At 36.8% G+C, this 26,653-nt stretch overlaps 1 long non-coding RNA gene across 1 annotated transcript in view; it reads left to right on the top strand.

Annotated features, from left to right (window-relative positions):
* LOC130541035 (uncharacterized) overlaps positions 1–26,653 on the top strand; it is a 107,818-nt gene that overhangs the window by 19,922 nt on the left and 61,243 nt on the right. The gene's annotated exons all lie outside the window — the stretch shown is intronic.

The following is a 26,653-nucleotide window of genomic DNA, read 5'->3' as shown; positions in this document are numbered from 1 at the left end:
TACAATCAAATGCATGAAAAATAAATAAAGAATAAAAGCATTCTAACTTTTGACTGTGGCAGAGGAAGAAGGAGATGTAGGAAGGGAAGAAAGCCAATGTAGCAACGTGAGAAGACAGAGAAAATAGTGAAGGATACCATTTTAAATACAACAATATTAAAATAAACACTGCTAGCATGTTCCTAAATTTACCATTGATATAAGTGACTGAAACTAAGTCAACAATCACATTTCACTGTATCTTAAATGCAACACTCTTAAAAAAAAGTAAGTACAAATGTAGAAAGTAAAGTGCAAAAATATAGATAAATGCAAAAAAAGATTTTAAAAAGAAAAACAACAACAACAACAAATAACACTGCAGTTCCAACATTAGTACTGGATGATTGGAACTCAATCCAAACCTGTTTAATAAGACCAAAAGGCTCAAATTATAATGGAAAGGATATAAACACCTATACAGTGGAAATATCCTTCATGATATTTTTAATGCATTACATAACATTGTATTCGAATACACTAAAGCAAAATCTAGAAATGAAGGGAGAAATTGACAGAAACAAAAATTATAGATGGAAACTTGATTTGTCTGCTAATGAGAAATAAGTAGAGAAAACAAGTAAATCATAGATAGGATCTGAATATGGATAAAGTCGATTCATTAAAGATACATAAAAATTTATACCCTGAACTATCAAACTAGCAATGCACATAAAGAAAAGATAAAAAAGAAGTTATATATTTATGAAAGGAGGACTAAACTTGGTATTACTCTCCAGTCATAAGATTATTTGCCTAGGAAACATAGAAAAATAAATGAAAAACTATATTTAAATAGAAAAAAATCATTAGCATTTTTAGAATAATTTACAGATTAATGTTAAAAGAACAGCCAGGAAAATATTCACAGAAAAAACATACCATTTACAATAGAAAGAAGAATAATAAGAAAGGTGACATAACTAGAAATGATTACTAGATATCTATTAAAGCTATCAGAATAAAACTTTAAAATTTAAAATTCTTCTAGTCTATATTCTTTGTTATGTGTGTCCATTGAAGTCTCTGCTCAGTTATCTTAATGGTCATTTAATGACTGGACAGAGATTTCCTTAACTACCTGAAACTAATGTCATCCACAGTCTTTGTTGAGGGGTTTTGTGTGTGTGCTGGGGTATACTTTCTACATTCAAGAAGTTACAACTCTACCTTAGCCTTCACTTCCTGTTTACACAGAGCCTCAAGGTTAGAACTTAGGTTTTCAGGTCTTTTCTGAGCATGCACAGAGTCCTGTGCATACACATAGACTTCTGTACGTGGTTGTCCTTCAGGATTCCCAGGAATGTATCAGAGCTTTTCAAAGCCCCCTGTGAGCGTACTATTTCCCTACTTCCCCTTTTAAGGTTTCTTTGCCTATTGTTTGCTCAATCTACCATCCATTGCCTCAGGCAGCTGTGGTGTTATACAGTTGTCTCTGATTGTTTCAACAAACAATCCTGGGGAAAAGGCTATTCACATTAGGCAAGTTCCAAGTCACAGTCAAATAAAGATATCCTTGCAAGTAGTGTATTCCAGTGAGTCACTAGACAGGTCAAATAACCATAATCCTCGAGGAATGCAATTTTAAAGGAATTCCAAATCCATTCTGCCCCCACCAGTGGCTTCCAGGATGCAATGTTAGTTTTTATGATAATTAGGATGTGGGAATAGTGCTACAGTACTGCAAAACTGCTTATTTGTACCAATATTCAGCCATTGTTCTTGAATAAATATCCCTGGAGTTTCTACAAGCATTGATTGATTTCTATAGTTTTGAAAATTTTAATTCTAATAATTGTTACTAGTGCTCTCATTGCTTTTATGGAGGAGAGAATTTTAGAGGTCCTTACTCTACCATTTTTTGATGCCACCTCAGATCATATATTGTGGACCAAGAGTCTGAATTCATGGATTTATCAAAATGTTCCTAAGTGGACACCTCAGGAATTCAACATATGATATTGAACTTTTCCAAGGGTTGAGCAAATATCTTGAGCTAATCAATTAGAAACATCACATAGATAATTATATGAAGTTTCCTGAGTATTGTATATAATCTTTCAATGAGAACAAATAGCCCTGAAGTTTGAGAAAATAGCTCAATTGGTCATTTATATTGCCATGTGACAGATCAACACAAATCTTAGTGAAAAGACAACAAATATTATATTATTTCTCATGAACTTTGTGGGTAAGAAATTTGGAAAGGACTTTTGTTTTGAATAATGGTTATGGTCAGATGGTAGTTATGGCTGGAACATTCAAATCTGGGGGGTTAAAGTACCTGGCAGTTGCCTGGGCATCTCATTTTCTTTGTATTAGTCTCATGCCCTTACCATGTGCTCTTTGTATGTGAGATAGTTTGGGCTTCCTCACAACATGGCACCCTCAGGGCTATAGAATGATTTCTCTAGCCTCTGAAAGCTTCAAGAATGAGTATTCCAGCAAATAAGACAAGTGACATTATCTTTTATTATCTAGCCTCAAAAATCATACAGCATTACATATATTACATTCTATTGATTACAAATGGGTCATAAGTCCACTCAGTTTCATGTGGAAAGAAACAGGTTCTACTCCAGGATGGAACAAAGGCAAGGTTCTAGAAGAGCATGCATGGATGGAGATAATGTTGTAGCCAGTTGTGGAAAATACAACCTGGCACTCAATTATAAATTTCATCTGCAATCATTGGGAATTTTGAGAATTGATAAATATAATTTAGTACTCAGTAAATGACTCATGAGTGTCTTTAACACTTTGTAAAAATCAATAGTTGATGATATCCATAAACTTCTTTATAGATAATTGATGTCTTGAGTAATTGACCTTCAGTTTCCCTTTAGACTGAATGTAATTGGTTTCAGTTTTCATTATAAGTTAATTATTTGCCACTGAGATGAGGTAGAATTTGCCAAACCAGTTTCACTTTTTGACTCATCACTAAGTATGTTTTATCCCAGTGCTATGTTGACTTCTATTAACATAAGCCCACAAGTTGAAACATTGCTTCCAACTCAATTGCTTAGTTTAAAATGCAGAAATTATTTTGGTAAGACATGACAAGGATGATGAAATGCTTTGTGTATCATTCTTCTTTATAAGACACCATGATTCTGACAACTTTCATTCCTCATTTAGTATTGAAACATTGCCATCTTTATTAAACTTGTTGTCAGGTATATCTACTGAGGACCAATTTGCTATGTATGTCTCGTCTACAAATTGCCCGTGGAGTGAGGCATTTGTAGCTGAGATGGGGATTTGATATTCAGGTTGAATCAGACCTCATTACCACGACTATTAGCATTTCTAACAAGGCAGTATAAAGTCTCTGGAAATAGTGGCAATTTTGCAAATGTTTGGCTCTTAAGTGTTTGATGTCATTGTTGTTTACTTTTTATTCTAAAATGTGATAACACTACAAAAGAGAATAAATGTAAATGTAGAGTATACTGCATAATCACAAAGCAAATACACATTTAGCCACTACCAAAGATGAGAAATTAAATCTTGCCAGAAATTCTGAACTCTTGCTCCACATTTATTCTTCCTCTGTGACACACCCTTTTCCTCATCCCTTTAAATAACCACTATACTAGTTTTTATGATAATTGCTTTCATGGATTATTAAATATATTTTAGCAATTTGGTATACAACTATAAAAAGTATTAATTTTGCCTATTTTTAACTTTAACTGGAGGAGCACTGAATCTAATACTTTGCAACTTGATTTTCTTCTCTCACAGTTATAAAGTGCACTCAAGTTGTTTATTGGTTCTGATTTTCAAGTACTTAAAATAGTTTGTAGCATGCAATAGGTGTGTAAAGATGCTAATTTTCACATTTCCTTATTTTCAGGGTTTTCAAATCCTTAAACAAATCCCAGTCTGTTTATATTTGGACCCAAGAGCACTTCACTTTGCATTAACAACCCCAAAATTTACATTTGGATTCATTTGATTTTTATTATAAGCCAAATCAGCTTATTCCCATATTCACTTGTACAAAATTTTTTATAGAGACTGAGCTGCCTTTTCAAACTTTTATTTATGTAGATATAAAGCCAAATAGAAAAACTTTCTTAGATGAAAATCTGGAATTAAAACAAATTCCAGAAAAATCACATGGGCAATACTTAATGTGTGCTGGCACTATTGTAAGCATTTTATATGTGCTGACTTATTTAGCACTCATCACAGCCCTATTATTACTTACTTCAATGTTATAGATGAGTTTAAAGAACCAAAGCTAGGTTTGACAACTTGCCCAACATCAAACTGCTAGAGGCAAAGTTGCGATTTAAACCCTGATGCTCTGTCCCAACATCCTATGCTCTTAATCAGTACATTAAACCTCTTAGATATGCACTCACCTTCAGTGGAAGTTTTACTGAATACAGATGGGTCTGAGGTCCTTTTGTTCCTAATCAATTATTTCCATGGCTTTATGTAGGTCAGTTAGGGCAGCAAGGAAGGCTTTTCCATGAGACAGAAGGTATCAATAAGCTGGCTGGAAAAACAAGGATCACATTGCTAACCCACATCAGGAGAGCTGGTGTGCCTTGGCTCTCCCATGGCTTGTTTAGAGCCAGCAGAATCATCTCCATGAAACTAACACATGAACCTTCAAAATGAACCAAATTTCACAAAGCTAAGAGGGAAACTCCATACAATTTTGTTAGCAAGACTCCTTCAGCACATTCACTATTTGTTTCTTGTCCCCTTGCTGTTTCTGGGGTCAGAATCCTTCTAGAGCCCATAAGTTCTTGCTGTCATTCGCGCTTATTTTCATCCAATCAGAGGCTGACATAGAGTTTCCAACCTTAGCCGGACACTATTCTTGATCAACTTGTGCGAAAATCTAGTGTCCTTGGGCTAACCCAAGGACAACCCCGAGGCCCTTAGCTTTATTGTCTCTGAAATGAGACATGTGGGCCAGGCGGGGTGGCTCATGCCTGTAATTCCAGCACTTTGGGAGGCCGAGCCAGATGGATCGCTTGAGCTCAGGAGTTTGAGCCCAGCCTGGGTAACCTGGAGAAGCCCTGTCTCTACCAAAAATACAAAAAATTAGCCTGGCATGGTGGCATTTGCCTGTGGTCCCAGCTGCTTGGGAGGCTGAGGTGGAAGGATAACTTGAGACCATGAGGCAGTGGAGGGTGCAGTGAGCCAAGATTGCATGACTGCACTCCAGCGTGGGTGACAGAGGGATACGGCATCTTAAAAATCAATAGATAAATACATAAATAAGATGAGATATTTGAACAAAATGACCCACAAGGTTTTGGCAGTTTCACAACGCTGTGCTTCCTTTCCCAGCACTTGCAGTGTGGTCTCCTGGGTGTCGTTATAATGTATCACCACAGTTAGATAATATCAGAAGAGCTTTATTGTCAGATTTCACACAGAAAAGACCAGATATGGTTTGTGTCACTTCATGTTGGATGAAGCCATAATAATTGAATATTAGAGAAGGAACCTATTAGAGATGGATTGTGTCTAATTCACTTATTTGGATAACTATTCTATTGGCGTTTGTTAGCAAAAAAAGCCACAGGCTAGCCTAACTAGCTATAATTTTATAAACCTTGTTTTAAAAGATTAAGTGGTTGTTTTGGGCTTAGTATAGGCAGGCTGCTCTAATAACATAAAACGAATTTTGTTTATCATCTGAATCCTTGGTTATTGATTGGAGAATATTTATTCTCTTAGATTTGTTATTCACAGAATTTTGCCAAATATTACCAAGGAGGTGACATTCAGGAATATAATTTCCTAATATGTAGCATCACCATGCTTCATCTTAATTTCATATTTTATAAAAGAATAAAACAAGTGATCCAGTACATTTTGGAAAATTAAAGATGTAAAAAAGTAAAACAATTGAATTTACTTAATTAATTCAACTTAATTCAATTAACTCAATTTAATTTATTCAACTTGTTAGGCAACCAAGGGTTTTTTTTAACATTAATTTTACTAAATAAAATGTCAGACCTAAATAACATAATTTAATTGGTTGTTTTCTGAAAAATGAGTTTATTTTTTTTCTCCAAAATAGACTATTTCCATATACTCTTCAACAATATTATGGATTGTTTTCAAGCTGTTCATGTCCACTATTTGACTTATACAAGGAAAACAAGACTTGCTGATGGGAGAATAAAATTAAAATATGTATAAAACTTCTCAATGTAAAGGATATAATACAAACAGATTATGAGCATTTTATATGGGAAGAATAGAAAAAAAAAGAAACAAATTGTTCTGTTTAATAAATGAAGTGTGGACTTAGAGGGAATTAAATTAAAATGTTTTTCAACTCCTTTTAACCTGCAAGTCTAACAATTAATATACTATTTTACAACATTAAAACTTTTAAAGATTTAAAAAATGCTAGTTTATTTTCAAAAACATTTTGCTGCATTCTGACTGCCATAGAAATCAATCAAGAGTTAGTATTTGTTGGTTTCAAATATAAATTCATTTTCTCAATTTCGTTTTCTTCTAAATCCAGAACCCTGGAGTGTGGTCAGACTCCTTTCTTCAGTTCTATCTGCCTCAAGGGTCTCTCATAGACGTGGCCACTTTATGAGTTAAAGGGCATTTTTTTCCACTCAGTATTATTTGATGCAAAAATGCAGAAAGATCAATTAGAGGTTCTGCTTTGAGAACTCAGGAGACAGCAAACAGGGCATCCTTTTCATGAACTGCTAACGGTAGACAGGCTTTTAGAAAAAGTAATTTTAAATTAATGGGAACAAGTCTTTGATGCAGTTAAAACTTCAAAGACATGCCAAGTTTTTATTTGTAATAATAATAATAATAATAAAAAGGAGTTACAGTAAGAGGAGGTTGCACATTAAAGCTTACAAAATCTCCCTAAAGGGCTTGGTCTGACAGGAGTGTGGGCAGGGGTTTCCGCTTCTTTCTCTCTCTCTCACTCCCCCTCTTTAACTCCCTTTCTCTTTCTCTTGTTATCCCTCCCTTATTCCCTCCTTGCCTTCCCCACCTTGCTTCCTCCCTTCCTTCCTTCCTTCTGTCTTATCATCACTTCTCCCTTTTATATTTCTTGTGGTTATATCCGACTTAGTTAATAACCACTAACAAACCAACAGTGCCAACTCTCCAATCTCACAAGTTTAAAAAACCAAAACTGGCTCTCACTTGGGAAAGTTAAAATTACCCTGATAATTTGTAAAAAAATCTTTTTAAGGGCCAGACGTGGTGGTTCATGCCAGTAATCCCAGTATTTTAGGAGACAAAAGTGGAAAGATAAGTTGAGGCCAGGATTTCAGGACCTGCCTAGGCAACATAGTGATGCCTCAGGTCTACCAAAAATAAAAAAATGAATTAACTGAGCATGGTGGCACACATCTGTAGTTCCAGCTACTCTGGAGGCTGAGATGGGAGGATTGCATGAGCCTGGGAGGTTGAGGCTGCAGTGAGCTCTGACTGAGACACTACACTCCAGCCTGAGTGACAGAGTGAGACTGTCTCAAAAATATATGTATATATTTAGTTTAAATGAAGAAGGAGTCATTCATTGATTTGGACAATTCCTTTTACTTGGCAAGACTGGGATGCCACATAATATATCTGAACTAATTAAGAACAATAAGTCACTTTCAAACAGAAGAAAGGAAGAGGGAAAAAATGCCAGTGAGGTACAAGAAGCTTTAGCTAATGAGGGGTGCTCCATTTCATTTCTGTTGATGCCTCATGCTAGGAACTGTGAACAGCTGTTGTATAGATTTAGGAGTAATCAGAGTAGGCCAAGCACTGTCATATGGCAAACAGTAGGCCTAGTATTCCTTTAAGCAGTTTTTTAAAAAATCTTTGACTCTACTCATGGAAGCTAATACCTAAGCAATGTGCAACAGAGCTGAAAGAAACAATTCTAGGATAATCAGTTCCTACAGAAATAAAATATTCTACATTGTTAATTAAAGTCAATGTAACTGTATAAATTATATATATATGTGTTTGCCCACGAGATCAGCAGCTCAGCTCACCTCCTAAAGAACAGATAATTACTTGCCAGCTGCATTACCGATTCCCCAATGCCCAAGCATGCCACCAGGGACCTGAGGATTGTTCTGCCCCATCTGCTACCCTGTCAGTGAAAGTGCACCACCAGGAAGCCTCAAAACAGGCCCAAAACACTTGTTTCTAGCACCAAAGCACATCTTCTGGAGGCCTGAGGATTGCCCCACCATATCTACCTCAGCTGACATCTATGTATTCCTCCAACAAGCCTGAGGACAAGCCTACCCACCTGCCACCACCACCACTGTGGGTACCTACCATAAGTGCCACCTGGGGTACTGGGGCTGGCCTGCCTAGCCCATTACAGCCACTGCTAACATCAGTGCCTGTTGCCTGGGCACCCACAACCATTACTGCCTTTGCCCACATAATGCACCTTGCCCAGGGGTGCAAGGACACACCCAGCAGCCTGGCCCACCACTCTTGGTGAGCCACCTGGAGGTTCCAAAATTGAACCCGCCAATACCCGCATCTGTATATGCTGCCCAGGAACTTGCAGACAGGCACTCTCAGTCTTCCACTGCCACCCCTGGGGCTAGAGGACTGGCCCACCTGTTATCTTTGTCCCCAGCAAAGCCTTGCCACAGCCTTTACTAATAACCACTCCCTAAGTCACTGAGGAAAATACAGACACTACTGTTGCTGTTTACAGCTGAAGAAATCATACAGAGATACACTACTGCATGTATCCAGAATCAAAGCTAAAGTGCCCCACTGAACAAATACCTTGGATATAATCTCAAGAAAAAGTCTTCCCTTACAAAAATGAATCCAAAAACTTGAAAGAAGTGACAGTTGCACAATATGTGCAGATATCAATGTGAGGACACAAGAAACATGAAAAAGAAATATGACATCGCTAAAGGAAAACATTAATTCTCCAGCAACAAATGTCAATTAAAATTATGAAATGCCTGAAAAAGAATTTAAAATAATGACAATAAAGAAGCATAGTGAGATACAAGAAGACACAGATGAGCAATACAAAGAAATTAGAAAAACAACTGATGATATAAGTGAGGAATTCACCATAGACAGATATATCATACAAAACAAACAAACAACAGAAATTCCGGAACCGAAGAATTCAATGAATGAAATAAAAAATACAACCAAGAACTTTAATGATAGACTATCTCAAGCAGAAGGGAAGAAAATAGAACTTGAAGACAGAGCCTTTTGAAATAACAGGCAGACAAACAAAGAAAAAAAGACTAAAAAGAAATGGAGAAAATATACATGACCTATGAGACACCATAAAGCAACCAAATATTTGAATCAGGAAAAATCCATATGATCATCTCAATAGACACAGAAAAAGCATTTGATAAAATTCAACATTCCTTCATAATAAAAACTCTCAACAAACTAAGCATAAAAGGAACATACCTCAATATAATAAAGGCCACATATGATAGGCCCAGAGTTAAGATTATACTGAGTGAGGAAAAGCTAGAAGCCTTTTCTCTAAGAGCTGGAACAAGACAACTTTGCTGACTTTTGCTACTTATATCCTACAAAGAAGACCTAGCCAAAGTAATTAGGAAAAGAAAGAAAGAAAAAAGACATCCAAATTGCAAAACGGAAAGTCAAATTGTTCCTATTTGCAGATGATATTAAATTATATTTAGAAAAACCTAAAGACTCCATTAAAAAAGTCTTAGATCTGATAAATAAATTCAGTAAAGTTGCAGATACAAAATCAATATACAAAAATAAGTTGTATTTCTGTACCTCAATAATGAACCACTGGAGAAATAAATCAAGAAGGTAATTCCATTTACAATAGTTACCCCCAAGTATAAAATACCTAGAAATAAATTTAATCAAGAAGGTGAATGATCTCAACAAGGGAATCTACAAAACAGCGATGAAAGAAATTAAAGAGGAAACAAAGAAATGGAAAGACTTCCTTTGCTCATGGATTGGAAAAATTAATATGCTTAAAATGAGCATATTATCCAAAGCAATACATAGATTACTGCAATTCTTAGCAAAATACCAATGACATTTTTCACAGAAATAAAAAAAAAATTCTGAAATTGTATGGAACAATACAGGGAAAGAAAAAAAAGATCCTAAGCATCCAAAGGAATCCTGAGCCAAAAGAACAAAGTTGGAGGCAACAGTTTAAAATATATTGCAAGGCTATATTAACAGCATGATATTGGTAGAAAAACAGATACATAGACTAAGGGAACAGAGTAAAGAACTCAAGAATAAATCTACGTATTTATAGCCTAGTGATTTACAACCAAAGCACCAAGAACATACATTGGAGAAAGGATACCCTCTTCAATAAATGCTGCTGGGAAAACTGGATATCCATCTGCAGAGGAATGAAACTAAAGCCCTATCTCTTGACATATACAAAAAAAAAAAAAAAAAAAAACCTTCAAAAATGGATTAAAGACTTAAATGTAAGACCTGAAATTATGCAATTACTAGAAGAAAACATAGGGGAAGGCCTCCCAACCATCAGTATAAGCAAGTATTTTATGGCAAAAATCTCAAAAATCACAGACAACAAAACTGAAAATAGACAAATGGAATAATATCAAACTAAAAACCTGCGCAATAAAGGAAACAACAAGTGAAGAGACAAAATATTTAATGGAAGAAGACACTTGCAAACTATTCATCCAACAAGGGACTAATAACCAGAAGATACAAAGAACTCAACCCACTCAACAGCTAACTGAATAAATAGCGAATAATCTTATTAAAAAGTGTGCAAATGCTTTGAATAGACTTTTCAACAAAGAAGATATACAAATAGGCAACAGGAATATGAAAAACGATCAACATAACTAAACATCAGTGAAATGCAAATCAAAACCACATTGAGATGTTACCTTACCCACTTAGAACAGCCATTATCAAAAAGACAAAAAAGGAACAACTGTTAGAAAGGATGCAGAGAACAGGGAACTATTATACACTGTTGGTGGGAATGTAAATTATTATAGCCACTATGGAAAACAGTGTGAAGATTTCTCAAAAAAACTAAAAACTGAACTATCATATGATCCATCAATTTCATTACTATGTATCCAAAGGAAATAAGTCAGTATATCAAAGGGATACCTGCACCCTCATGTTTATTGCAGCGCCATTCACAATAGCAAAGTTATGGAATCAACCTAAGTGTCCATCAATGGATGAACGGATAAAGAAAATATTGTATAGATATACAATGAAATACTATTCAGCCATAAAAAGAATCAAATTCTGTCATGTGCAGCAACATGGATGGAACTGGACATTAAGTGAAATAAGCCAGGCATAGAAAGACAATTTATTTATTTATTTATTTTTGTTGAGACAGAGTCTCACTCTCTCACCCAGGCTGGAGTTAAGTGGCCCCATCTCAGCTCACTACAACCTCTGCTTCCTAGGCTCAAGTGATTCTCATGCCTCAGTCCCCATGAATAGGTGAGACTACAGGCAAGGGCCATCTCGCCCAGCCAATTTTTTTTGTATTTTTAGTAGAGACAAGGTCTCACCATGTTGCCCAGGCTGGTCTCGAACTTCTGAGCTCAGGCTATCCACTCACCTCGGCCTCCCAAAGTGCTGGAATTACAGGTGTGACCCACCGCACTCGGCCAGAAAGACAAATTTATCACATCTCACTCACATTTAGGTGCTAAAAAAGTTAATCTTATGTAGGTAGAGAGTAGAATGATAGTAACCAGGAGCTGAAAAGGGTGTGTGGGTTGGGGGGATGAAAAGAGGTTGGGTAATGGGTACAAACGTATAGTTAGAAGGAATAAGTTTTAATGTGCAATAGCAGAGTAGGGTTACTCTAGTTAGCAACAATCTACTGTGTATTACAAAATAGTTAGAATAAAAGATATGAAATATTTTCAACATACAGAAATAAAAAAACTCTTGTAATAAATATTCTAAACACCCTGACTTGATTGTTACACATTCTACACATGTAATAAAATATCACATGTACCCTGTATTAGTTTGTTCTCACACTGTTGATAAAGACATGCCTGAGAGTGGGCAATTTACGAAAGAAAAAAGTTTAATGGACTTACAGTTCCACATGGCTGGGGAGGCCTCACAATCACGGTGGAAGGTGAAAGGCATGTCTTAAATGGATGGCAGCAGGCCAAAAGAGAGAGAGAGCTTGTGCGGGGGGAACTCCTCTTTATAAAATCTTGTGAGACTTATTCACTATTGCGAGAACAGCATGAGAAAGATCCGCCCCTATGATTCAATTACCTCCCATTGAGTCCTTCCCATGACATATGGGAATTGTAGGAGTTACAATTCAAGATGAGATTTAAGTGAGGACACAGCCAACCATACCATATCCCATATATACCAATGTTATGTATCAATAAAAATATATATATTAAATTTGCTAACTGAATCAAAGACTTGATCCCATTAACTTTCAACTCTCTCATAACAGCCTACCATCAGCATCCCATTGCCATGAACTATTATTCATAATATTATTATTTATTAATATCAATCATAACATTATTATATAATTTATTTTTGAAATTTAAATCTAGAGTTTCTGCTGAGGTCCACTGTTATCATTTGAGACAATTTTTTAAAATTTGAAATGTATGATGGAGACCAATTCTCCTTGTTTGCTTCAGAATAATTTTTGCAACAAGGCATTCTAAATTCAAGAACTGCTATAATTTCTATAGTTCTACATAGTGCATTATAGTTTCTTTAACTTAGTTTAATTGTCATTAAAAGTATCCAAAATTCTGCTATAAAAGTTACAAGTGGAATTTTCAGCAATGTAGTTTCATAGCTTTGCTGACAATTCTTTGATTAAAATTAGAATATAAGCTCCATGAGAGCTAGAATTTTGTCTGCTGTATTTGCTGCTCCATCACCAGCACTAAAAGAATGCCAGACACACAGTAAGAGATCAATGAATATTTTTTCCAATTGAAATGTCATAAACTAAATGATATTCTTCACCTGGGCATAAATAAACTACTAGATATCACAAAATATTGATAAACTGGAACTTTGCTTTTATTTATATGTCTACAAGTATTTGTCGATGGTCCCAATTGAGGGTGCATTTGTGAACAAAACCGGTTCACTCTTCGCCCTCATGGAATTTAGTCTTTCAAGGGAGACAGAACTGAATCCAAATACTTCATAAAGGAAAGCGTAATTGCAAACTTCAATAGCAATTCTGTAATATGGATGGACAGAAGGAAGGAAGGGAAGGAGGGAGGGAGGGAAGAAACAAGGAAGGAAGGAGGGGAGGGAGAGGGAGGGAAGGAGGGTGAGGGGAAGGAGAGGGGAGGGGAGAGGAAAAGAGTAGAGGGGAGGGGAGGGGAAGAGAGGAGGGGAGAGGAGGGGAAGAGAGGAGAGGAGGGGAGAGGAGAGGAAAGAAGAGAGGAGAGGAGAGGAGACGAGGAGGGAAGAAGAGAAAACCTAATTTCAAATATGGATTCAGAAAATGCCACACTCAAGGAATTGAAGCTGACATTGAGATCTGAAGAGAAAGTCAGTGTTAACTGGGTAAAGAGAGGAAGAAAAAAATTTTACACAGAGGGAACAGCCTGAGCCAAATCCAAGGTCAGTAGCTAACAAAGCTATTTCAGGAAACATAAGAAAGCTTGTAAGTCTGGAATCTATAGTGCAGGATAAAGGTCAACTCCTAAATGCTGGATGATAATGTGTGTTGTTATTTGGGCTGGAAACAAGTCATCTGATTTAATTCTGATGGAATTCTGGCAATGGTAAATTAGCTCATTTTTCACCACAGCAGCAGCAAGCTATTCCAGTGGCCACAACTGGGTGTTTGATGCACAGGAGTTCCCACCAAAGACCTTGACAGTAATTCATTAATAAAAAGCTCTGCCCGGTGGAAGAAGTGTTAATTGTCTAAGATAGTGGGTTCTCAAATATAGACTTCATCGTAATTACCTGAAAGATGTGTTAAAGAATATTGCCCACTTGCTGGAATTTCTGCCTCAAGATGTTTGTATTTCTGACAAGTTCTCAAGTGATGTGGAGGCTGCTGGTTTACAGACCACTCTGAAAACTGCCAGTATAGAAAAACCAAACTAGATCCCTGTGTGTTTTGGACAAGAGAAACAGGTCATTGGGAATCAACAGGATAAAGTAGCTAACAATTTAGAAGAACACAGATCCTATGAAAGCAAAACCTAGGCAGCAGGGGTCTTTTACTCCAGTCTCTATCTCTAGCAATATGAGAAATTTGTTTTTTCCCTTGCAATATGTCAGCATTACGTATTTTTCTACATTCCTTATTCATTGTTTTTTTGTTAAATGGTTATCACCAAAATGAGACTCTGATGTGCAGTGACTGATATTTTAAGGAGTCACCTTTCCTTTGGGTTCTGAGTCTTTCATTAGAGCATGATCTCTTCTAAGTTATGGCAAATATGAAAGGACAGACTATAATAATGTTCACCAAAAAAGTAAACAGATAAAAACAGATAGCAAAATATTATTTTAAAGGTAAGGTAAGATAACCAATAGATACTACTAGGCATTTTGTTAAGTACTTAATACACATGATCTCATTTAATCAGCCCAACTGCGTGATTAAGTAGGTATTCTTGTTATTTCACAGTTGAGAACATGGATGCTCAACTTGGCAAGTGCTTACCTAATCAAGAAGTGTCTGAATCATAACTTTTCTCTAAAAAAGTAGTTACTCACCTTCTATTCATTCCGTATATGAAATCACATGTGCGTACTTGGTGCAATGTAGTGGTTTAAAGCTGAAGCTTTGAAGTCAGACTCTATGTTCAACCCTAGCCTCACCACAAACTATGTATACCTCACAGGGTACATGTAGTTTAAACAAGCATATATTTTCCAAGCACCTTGAACAGTTCCCAGGACTCAAGAACTTTTACCCAAATGTATGCTTAAGTAAATAAAGTAAACATAAAAAAGGTTTCGCATGACACACAGTTTGTCCTTATTAAACATAATAGAAAAAGAGCACCAATATCTCATATGCTTTCATATATTTAAATATATGGCCTTAATTGTATTAATTATATGCCAGTCTAAGTTAAAGAACATCATTTTTGTGCTTTCAAAATGTAATTATAGCAGGTGACATCTGGCATGACAGCATGAGGAATTCTGTAGCCCTACTTGTCAGGGAGACAGATTAAAATTACAAAAACCAGTAACGACCACCATTTAAAGTTTCTAGAAATAGTCCTGAAGGCATACAGGAATCAAATAAACATTTATTCAAGAAAATCTACTAAAAATTGACAAGAGCAGTGAGAGTCTATGGTATTTGAACCAAGACTCACTCCTTTCCTACCTCCTCCTAGTTCAACAAGATAGAAATTGCACTCTAGCCTTGGCCAGCCAAAGAAACAGAGCTTCCTCCCTCCATCCTCTAGATGCTAGTCAGAGGACTATCTTCCTGAGAAAGGCAGGATGTTAGCATTTCTCATCCTTCCCCCAGATACCTGTTGATACTACTACAGCAGCTGAGAGGTGAGAGTTTCCATCTTTTGCCCAGCCCCCACATAGGATGTGCCTCTACTTTAGGCAAATGCCACCAAGAAGACTTGGACCCCTATCAGCCTTGCTCTCTGGTGGTTTTGTTTGTTTGTTTGCTTTTGCTATGGAGTCCGGCTCTGTTGCTCAGGCTGGAGTATAATGGCGCGATCTCAGCTCACTGCAACCCCCGCCTCCCGGATTCAAGCGATTCTCCTGCCTCAGCCTCCCAAGTAGCTGAGATTACAGGCACGCACCACTACGCCCAGCTAATGTTTTGTATCTTTAGCAGAGACGGAGTTTCACCATGTTGGCCCAGCTGTTCTCAAACTCCTGACCTCGTGATCTGCCCGCCCCAGACTCCCAAAGTGCTGCTCTCTAGCTTTTAAGGCAAAGATTTCCTGCTGGAAAATACAAGTCAAGAAGACCTGAGGCTACTTCCCCCCTCAACCAAGGATTCAACTCACAAAGTGGGATTGTAATGTAGAGAGACTGAGCCATTGTTCCTTTCCCAGCTCTAGAAATTTGGCTCTAGAAATATCCCAGCTCTAGAAATATTTTACCCTTAGAATGAGAAATACGCCATAAAACAGAAAGCTCTAAATCTCTTCCCAAAGAAACTGCAATGGAGTGTGGAAAAGTTCCAGGCTAAGAAAGCTCTTAAACGCAAGAAAGTTTGTGGTAAATAGCAACTGGGAAGAGATTGGTAGATTTAATGGAGGTATAGGCTAAAGTATAGACTGGCTAGTTTCTCAGAGAGAACTAGAGAAAGAGACAGTTGAAATGAACCTTTTGGGGGTCAGAAAACACCTGAAAAACTAACCTCAGGAATTATTCTTTCAAAAGAACTTAAATAAGGTTGGCTAAGTCCCTGGAGCAATTTATGTTCCCAAAGCTTTGTTAAAACAAGAGAGCAATCACCTGTAAGTTAGTGGAGCTAAACATCCTGGGTTAATCTAGACAAAAGACAGTCAAAGAGCCCAACCAATCCACTGTCACCCCAGGGTGACTATGGGCATGCCCAATACTGCACCTCCTGAGGATTAACATCGGAGGCTTCACACAGTTGGCAAGCTGGAGAAGGATGAAATTGATTTCACTAAAATAATCTAGCCAGTTACTAAACAAATAAACAAATACCAATAACAAGCCCTGGAGTGGAGAATTAGCCCTGTGAGTTGCATAATATATTATCTAAAATTTCCAATTTTCATTAAAAATTATGAGATGTGCAAAGAAATAAGAAATTATGACCCATATACTGGAAAGAAAAGCAGGCAACAGAAATTGCCTATTAGAGCAAATAGATTGTAACAGATTTCACAATGAAATCAAAATATTCATTTATAAATACTTTCAAATACCTAAAATAAGCCATAATTATAGAAATAAAGATATAATGAAAATGTTGCATCAAATAAAAAATAACATGAAATAGATGGAAATTATTTTAAAAGAACCAAAGCAAAATCTGGCATTGAAAAAATATAATCAATAAAATTAAGAAAATTAATAGAGGAAATCAGTAACAGATTTAAAGTGGCTGAAGAAGAATGAGCAAACGTGAGTCTAGATTAGTGAAGATTATGTTATTCCAAGGACAAAGAAAAAAACAGAAAAATGAACAGAATATCAGAGAAGTGTGAGACACCATTATGTGCATCAACATGCATATTATGGGAGTACCAAGGGGAGAGGAGAGAAAAAAGAGCAGAAAAATATTTAATAATGGCTGAAAAGTTCCAAAATGTATTGAAATATCAATCAACACATCTGGGAAGCTCAGTGAGCTTCAGGTTGGATGTACATCAAGAGATCCTTAAAGAAATGCATCATAGGAGAAATGCTGAAAGCCAAAGACAAAAATGAAATATTGAAAGTAATAAGAGGGAAATGGCTGGTCACTTACAAGGGAACTCAAAATAACATTAACAATTTACTTCTCATTAGAAACAATGGAGACCAGAAAACAGTGGAATAATTGTAATCAAATGGTTCAGAGGGGAAAAAAAATGTCAACAAAGAATCCTACATCTAGCAAAGCTATTTTTTAAATGGAAGTGAAATAGAGACAGTCCCATTTAAAACAAACAAGCAAACAACAAAAACAACAGCAACAAAAACACAAAACCAGACCCAACCAAACCAAAAGAGAATTTGTTGCTAGCAGACCCAACTTAAAAAAAGTGCTAATAAAGCATAATGTTAAACTAATAAAGCATAATGTTAAAGATGACTCTCAAGGCCCTTGCGTAAATCAAAATAAAGCTTGTGAAAGCATTTTAGAAGTTAAGTAATTCATGATATTAACATAAGCTGCAATTATGTTTTATCATACAATTTGTTTTGTTTTGTTTTGTTTTGAGGTGGGCTCTCGCTATGTTGCCCCAGGTTGGTCTTGAACTCCTGGGCTCAAGCAATTCTTCTGCCTCAGCCTCCTTCGTAGCTGGGACTACAGGTGTTTTATCATACAATGTTTCATTTAATGCATTAACCAACAAAAATATTTTTCCAAAGTCTAAGCCTCTTAATAGTAATCTTTAGTGACCTAAACAGGGTCATGTGTTTATGGCAGAACTGGATTGTAACTCCTCACTCTGAGCCCAGTGCTCATTCCACTTCACCTGATCAAGTTTCAGTAATGTCTGCACAAGATATGTATACAAGGAAGATATGTATACAAGGAAAATAAAGAGACAGGAAACATGGATTATTTATTTAATGATCTTTCCTAAATGATGCAAAGAGAGTGAGGATTTAATATAAAGAGTAAATGTCACCATCTTTTTACCCCTAAAGAGTCAGTTTTCTAAAGCTCAGGATTCTAGATGAGTATGGAATGGAAAAGATAGATAGAAAGTACAATATTGGTCCCAGTACAATGGAAAATATTCACAGCAACTTATATACAGAAACATTGATTCATTCATTCAGCAAGTATCAATTTGATTGGCTTTGTTGTGATCGATGGTTAGGAATATAGCCGTGACTATTTACACATATGGCCCTTGCAAAATGAGGCAGGGAGATAGACTATTAACAAATGTACATCATATCAGAGTTTCATAAATGCTATGTAGAAACAAATAAGTCAGAAATGAGAAAGGGGAGTTTAGGGACAATTTGTTTTATTGTGACATCTGACATCTGAGCAAATACTTGAAAGAGGTTAGTGGGTGAGCCATTCAGGTATCTGGAGAGTTTTCCAGCAGAAGGAAGACACAATACAAGGCCCTGAAGCTGAAGTGTGGCTGGCATGTTCAAACAAAAGCAAAGAGACATATCCAGGGCCCAGATGTTGAAGAATTTGCAACCATTGTGAGGAATTGGGCTTTTATTCCAGAAACCCAATGAGAGATGGGAAAACATCGGAGAATTTTGTGCAAGCCAGTGACATTATGTGATATAACATAATGTGATATAACATAAACATAAACAGTGTCACTCTGATCGATGTGTTGAGAAAAGACTTGAGCTACCAAAGGCAAATGCTTGGGACACCAACTTGTGATGCTGATTATGCATCCGAATGTTTATATTCCAGCGTAAAGGACCAAGCTTGAGATATGAACAGCAATAAATTGTTAAGAGACTGAGTGAAAGAATATGGAACAAGGGCTTAAAGAGTAAGATGTTTACTTGTGAGAGGTGATTACCATGTTCTTATTGTAACTCTATGACGTGTTTCCAATAGATGAATAAAAAAGCACAACAATGAATATGAAAATGAAATTATTCAATTGCTGGTACATCTATTATACTGATTTTTAGCTTCTGAAAAACACTGATAAAACTATCTAATCAAGTATCAGTAAATAATTTGGAATGAAATGTACAAATCGATTAGGTGACAAGAATCATCATGTAAAGTTGAATAGATCAACCTTATTCTACTTCTTTTTGGGTTTCTCAAGCTGGATGTAATATGAAATTGTTGCCACCATCTTATCTGCAACTATTCATAAATCATTTTGATGACAATAATCTGTAAGTTTGAGCCCAGATATAAGCCATGAATCATTCAGCTGAAGGAGAATTATAGTTGGAATACTACCTCTATAGGCTAAAAATTAAAGAGCAGGGGAGAAATAAATGAAATATAGAACCATGTACCTAGACATACTTTTAATCACTCCCAGTTCTCCTCAGCCTCATCCCCAAAGACAGGAAAATATATGAAAAAGCTATTCGCTGTAAAATTCAGAATTCTGTTTAACCCTCAAGCAGGAGTTCCTCCCCTAGCCAGCATAGTTGGGAATGCACTGAGTCTCCTACGTGAAGCCTGACCATCTCTGAGTCTCACCCAAGGCCTATGGCAAGTACTGCCTTTGTGCCACTACTCATTATTCAGGGCCCAAAGGCTCTTTAGTCAGCAGGTGATGAATCCTGCTAGAACTGGGTTTTTCCCTTCAAAGTAGTGGGTTCTTTCCTGACTCAGGGTGTGTCTAGAAATGTCATCAGCAGCTACGGCCTGAAATGGGGGCTCAGGAATCTGCCTGATGCCTGATCCTTCTGCGGCTGAACTAGTATCCAAGTTGCAAGACAAAGCCCTCTTTAATCTCCCCTCTCCTCTCCTCTCCTCTCCTCAGGCAGAAGGAAGGAGTTTCTCCCAGAACTGAGCTGTACCACCTGAGGTTGGGGGAGGGGTGGCACAAGCACTCTTTTGGTCACACTGATTGGAATTTCACTGGATCACCTGCCCCCCAAGTCCACTGACTCCAAGCCCAGTAAAGCACCAGCACTTGCCCAGGAATTGTAGATCTTGTGGCCTAGCCTGCGTTTCAATTTTGTTTAGGACCCCAGAGCACTTTAGCCTGCAGGGGGTGGGCTTGCCAGAATTTAGATTCTGATTACTGGGACAGATGATTACCCTCTGGGTAGAGCTTGTCTAAATGTTTCCTTCATGGGCGCTGGCTGAGTTCTGCCTAGTGTTGCTTTCTACTGTGACAGGGCAGCACTGAGTTCTAATGCAAAGCCCGCAATCCCTTTGTGCTCCCTTCCCCAAGCACATAGATGCTCTCCCCATGCCATGTGGCCTCTGCGAGGGGATGGGGTGGGGTGATGTCAGCAATTCAAGACTGTGTTTCCTACCCGCTGTAGTGCTTCTTTCAGTAATATGAAGTTAACATCAGGTACTGTGATCACTCACCTAATTTTTGGTTCTCATGAAGGTCCTTTTTCTTGTGTGGTTAGTTGTTCAATTTGGTGTTCCTTTGGGGAGGACAATCAGTGGAGTCTTCTGTTTGGTCATCTTGCTCCACTTTCTCTCCAAAAGTATTCTAAAATTAAATAGTGGTGATCATTGCACGTATGTATGAATATGCTAAAAAGTTACTGAATTATGCACTTTAAAGAGTAAAATTTGTGGTAAGTGATTATTTATTTAATTTTAGATTCAGAGTCGTGCTCTGTCACCCAGGTTGAAATGCAGTGTTGTGATTTTTGGCTCACTGCAGCCTTGAACTCCTGGACTCAAGAAATCCTCTCATCTTAGCCTCCGAAGTAACTCAGATCTCCATGCCCAGCTAATTATTTTATTGTTATTATTTTTATTTATTCATTTTTTTTAAGAGATACGGTCTTGCTATGTTTGAGGTCAGTCTCAAACTCCTGGCCTCAAGCAATCCTCCCTGTCTCAACCTCTTGAACAGCTGGGTTTTGATATGTGATTGTATCTCAATAAAGTTGCCATTAAAAAAAAAGCAACAAAAAATGAAAGAATGGTAAGCAAAGAATTTAATAAATGTAGATGAATAGAGCAAACATTGTAAAAACTAGTAAGAAAGATGACAAATCTGGGAATATAAAACAAAACTAAAATATTAAGCAACAATAACATGTAATGCTTGAAAGGTCAGGGGAGTTAAATAGTCATAAACAGCTTTGATTTATTGGGAGGATGGTTGAGATAGTTCTTAATTTTGCACAGTTTTTCAATTTAATAAGTTATAATTTTAAAGATAACTTCTAAAATAGTACAAATAAAGTATGTATTTCTCAGGCCAATAGAAGATAAATATGTACAAGTCAATGCATTTTTTTAAAGGCAGAAAAAGACTAAAAATAAAAAAGCAGGGTAAAATGAAAACATATATTAAGGTGGTAGACATGAATGTGCATATATTAGATATCATATTTGATAGCAATGTTTTTCTTATAAACAGCACCAAAAGAATGAGACTATCAGATTTTATTTATGAATTAAGTCCAAAAGATAAAATTTAATAGGTGAAAAAAAGTTTTTATGTGTGAATATATGAGTTTTTGTATAAGAAGGCCTGCAGTAATTTAACTTCTCATGTCCATACCATTGCTCAGTTGGTTGTGCCCTCTCACATGGACTCTGGCTTGGCCCTGTGACTTACTCTGGCAAATGGAATATTACCAAATGGTATTCAAGCAGAAATATAAAAAAAAATTTTTAGGCATTTGAGCTTGTTCTCTTGCTCCTCTTTTTTTTTTTTTTTTCTTTTGAGGTGGAGTCTCACTTTGTCGCCCAGGCTGGAGTGCAGTGGCACGATCTCGCCTCACTGCAAGCTCCTCCTCCCAGGTTCACGCCATTCTCCTGCCTCAGCCTCCTGAGTAGTTGGGACTACAGGCACCCGCCACCACGCCTGGCTAATTTTTTTGTATTTTTAGTAGAGACGGGGTTTCACCGTGTTAGCCAGGATGGTCTCGATCTCCTGACCTCATGATCCGCCCGCCTCGGCCTCCCAAAGTGCTGGGATTACAGGCATGAGCCACCACGCCCGGCCCTTGCTCCTCTTTTAAATCCTAAAATTGTCATATTTTTGTGGGGAAGATCTACTAGAGAATAATAATCCATAGACAGTAGAGGTAAACCTTCTTAAGAAACGATTCTCCACCCAGATACAATTTTAACAACTATACTATGTGAAAAAAAGCTATCCTAAACCATTTAGCTACCAGCTAATTCACCAGATGCCCAGAGGTACATAAAAGAGCCCCAGAGAGATCCATGGAGTTGGCCCAGACCAGAACTGCTTAGAATTATGAACTATTTAAAAAGGTATTTTTAAGTAATTAAGTTTTGTGGTGGTATTTTACACAGCAAAAATTATACACAGGTACGCTCAGTACTTCCCGTGCTCATTCATTTTTTTTCCCATCTAGTTTCTTAATTTAGCACATTTTTTCAATGCTTCCTTACTGCGTACCTGACATTTTTTAATGAGGTGTTAAATGTGAAAGAGATTAAAACAACCCCACAAAGTCTGGAGGGGTACATATTTGCCTACATAAAATACAGCATAATGATTGCTGTAAGAGTTTTACAAATTGAACAGTATTCCGTATGCTCATATGGGACAGATACCTACACCTCCTGGGTGGCATAAATAACCTTTCAGGCAAAAGTTGAAAGACATCTTTTTACCAGGAAACTATTGGTGGTGGGACACCAGTATGAGGTTGAGTGTGCATACAAGGCAGAGGGAGCAATGTAATCAAGGTCAGAAAACTAAAGAAAGGAAGGCTTGCATCATGAACTTCACATAGTTTAGTGCTGTTGTGACAGCTTGTCCAATAAATGGAATGGCAAGACTTGAGTTTGGTGGTAGCTACATTATACAAAAACCTTGCTTATCCCTCAAAGGAACTAAATTTGACATTGAGACATGTTAAAGATCATTGAAGCATTTTGAGAAGTGGAGAAATATGGACAGAGTCACATATTAGGTGGGGGTACATTGGCAGTAATGGGTGTTGGCTCCAGAACAGACATAGAAAGACAAGAATAGAAACTGCTGCCCTAGTCCAACAGGCCTCGTGACTTCGGATTTGGAAGAGAGGATGCCAACATTTGAAAAACCTGGTCATTAAGGCCTTGCAGGAAACATGCAGTAAAGGTAGAAAGGGGTAAAGATGTGAGAGTCTGAGGGTAGCAGCAAGATAGATTGGGTTATATATCCTGGGGATTAGTGAGAAAGAAAAGAAAGTGAAGTCAGGAGAAACTGGGCTGGAAGACAGGATCTGAAGCACAACAATTTCAGAGGTGGGAGCCTTGGGAGGGAGAGAAGAAGAGAGAGAATAGGTGTCCTCTGTAAGAGCATGAAGACCTTGAGTTTGAAAGAAAATGAAAGTAATGATCATTGATGTTATGAACAATATACAAAAGTCCATTGAGATCTATTGTTGATGTCACTGGTGTTAAGAAATAATTTTCAATAAAGATTACAGCACGACTCATATGAATTAGAAGAAATATTTATCAAGATACCATCAAACACATTTTGAAAATGAGGAAACCATCAAGATGGTAAGATCAGTTCAAAGAGAATTTACAAATCTGGATAGATATAAGCAATATAATAAAGGATTGTTAAAATAAGTTTGTTAGATTAGGTACAAGGCTGGCTAATGCTCCACAGGGTAACATACCATAATCTTTAGAGCTTCTTTTCTACTAAATAAAATGTTTTTGTGTCTCTACCACTCACAGATCAAGTTATCATATAACTTCACAAAGAATGTATCCTTAATTTTAGAATGTAGCAACATCCACCAATGGCACATTCTTTTAAAAGTTCAAATAATCCTTATGAGAAAATGAAGCCATTCTCTTAGCCTTATTTATAGGTTTGGAGGGTTTTTTTCATTAACAATAAAATAGAAAAATCTATTATACATTATACCCTTATTTTTACTATCAAATGAAATATATCCAGAACCCAACCAAATCTAACCACTTCCACTGTTATCACCATGTTCCAAACTATTACCATCCCTCACTTGGAGCACTACAGCTATCCCTTAACAGGCCTCCTGACTTCTCCTCTCCCCTAATCCCCAACCACAACCTATCTCAATATAGCACCCAGAGAAATCCTATTTAAGTCATGTTTTGTCATTCCGCTATTTAAAACTCTCCAAAGATTGCCTATAGCACTCAGTAAAATTCAGTTTTTCTAGTGACTCTTAAGGGCCCACCTTGCCTGACCCTCTTTTCCTCTCTAACCTCAGTACACCCCTTTCTTAGATTACTCCAGTCATCCTGGCCTCTCAGCTGTTCCCACAGCACATCAGACAGGACCCCTCAGTATGATTTTGGACTTACATTTCACAATGGCAAGGACATATTTCTGTTTCTCAGTGCTGTATTCCAAGTTTCTAGCCCTGTGCTGCCTGATAAGATATCCACTAAACACATATAGCAATTGAGCACTTGAAATGTGACTAGCTTGAATTAGGATATGTTATAAGTATAAAGCATATAACCAAATTTCAAAGACTTAGTAAGAAAAAAAGGAGGTAAAATATCACATATATTGAAATGATGATAGTTTGGACATATTGGGTTAACTAATTGTTAAAATTATTTTCTGCTCTTTCTCTTTTACTTGTTATGTGACTACTAGAAAGTTTGAAATGACATATGCAACTTGCGTTATATTTCTACTGAACGGTGCCTCTGGATCAAGAGCTTGGCACATGATACCTAGTCAGCCAATAATTGATAAAAGAAAGAATGATAAGAATAGACAGGAAACAGAACTGCACAGTGATTAAGAGAGCTGGCGTGTCTTAAATTATTTGTAAGTTATTTACCTTGTGCTTCTGGTTGCTCATCTATAAAATGGATTAATAATTTCAAAAAAATGATATGGCTACTAAAGTGAGGCATCTATATGAAATGCCTAGGACTATAACTGACACATAGTTCATACTCAATTATCTTAACTATTATTGTTATTGTTATCACTATCATTACAGAGATGACAGAATATGCCCACTCTCCTACTTTCTTGTCCTAATATATAATAGATTATTTTGACATTTGATCCATTAAAAATAACTTTTAAATAGTTATGGTTTTAATAGAGCTTAAAGGTCAAAAAAGACTTCTATAAAATTTATTCGTATTTGTTTTTAATCTTTTGAGAAGTGACCACATTGTTGAGCCATTACTAGGGTCTGCCTAGTAATGAAATGCTTCAGCACCTAATAAGAGAAGCTTCACAGTATGGGATAAGGAACATGAGGCTTTGGACCCCTAAGATGGGTATTGAAGTTCCACTTTAACAATATTAGTGTAGCTACATTAGGAGGTAACCCAAACTTTTCCAGTTTTGGTTTCTTTATAAACTAAAAATGGTAGTGGGGAGTATGACAAAACTATCATAAAATTGATTGCTATGACTGAATGACAAAGTCATTACCTCAGAGAAGGTGGACATTCCATATTGTGTTAGTCGGTTTTCTGCTATTTTAACAGAATGCCACAAACTATTTAATTTACAAAGAACAGAAGTTTGTTTGGCTCATGGTTCTGAAGGCTGGGAAGTTCAAGAGCATGGTGCTGGCATCTGGTAGCGTCATCTCATGTCAGAAGGCAGAGTGAACACAAGAGACAGGGAGACAAAATGGGGGCCAAAGTTCTGCAATAGCTAAACTATTCCTGCAATAAGAGAATTAATCCATTCATGAGGGCAGAACTCTCATGGACAAATCACCTCTTAAATGACCCACTTCTTAATATTGTTATAACGACATTTTTAGTTGTAAACACATGAACTTTGGGGGACATATTCAAACCATGGCATAAATGCCAAGGCCTGACTTAATATTAATTGCTACGTCACTAAATCTTTTTCTTAAGGGTTCAAGAAATGTCAAAGGTCTTTAGGAAGTTGAAACAGCAATGGGATCAATGAAATCCTCTGTTCCCATGGTCTAGATTGTCTATGGAGAGTCTCAAGGTATTCAGGGGATGAATTTAGTTTTTACATGGCCTAAAGATGATTCATTTGTACCTTAAGAATAATTTTCTCCCTTTATTTAGTTATGAGGCCCTAGGCTTTTCTCTGCTGTCATATTTGGCCACTGCTGTGCCTCATTTCATGATGACCACCCACACTTTTTCCAACAAGTTTCTTGATTTTATGACAAATTAAATTATTATGGAACTTGGTTCAAACCCCAAAGCAAGACATTACTTCTGAATAGTGAGAGATTTCTCAGAAACGAAGTCTCTAATTTGAAGAGAGCTGGTCAAAAAGCAAGGTGCCAAGTGATTCTTTTCATACACACAATCCTGACTTCCCACTTCTTA

The sequence above is a fragment of the Pan paniscus genome, chromosome 21 (genome assembly GCF_029289425.2).
Source record: "Pan paniscus chromosome 21, NHGRI_mPanPan1-v2.0_pri, whole genome shotgun sequence".
Taxonomy (NCBI): domain Eukaryota; kingdom Metazoa; phylum Chordata; class Mammalia; order Primates; family Hominidae; genus Pan; species Pan paniscus.
This window is presented reverse-complemented; position numbering and strand designations above follow the sequence as displayed.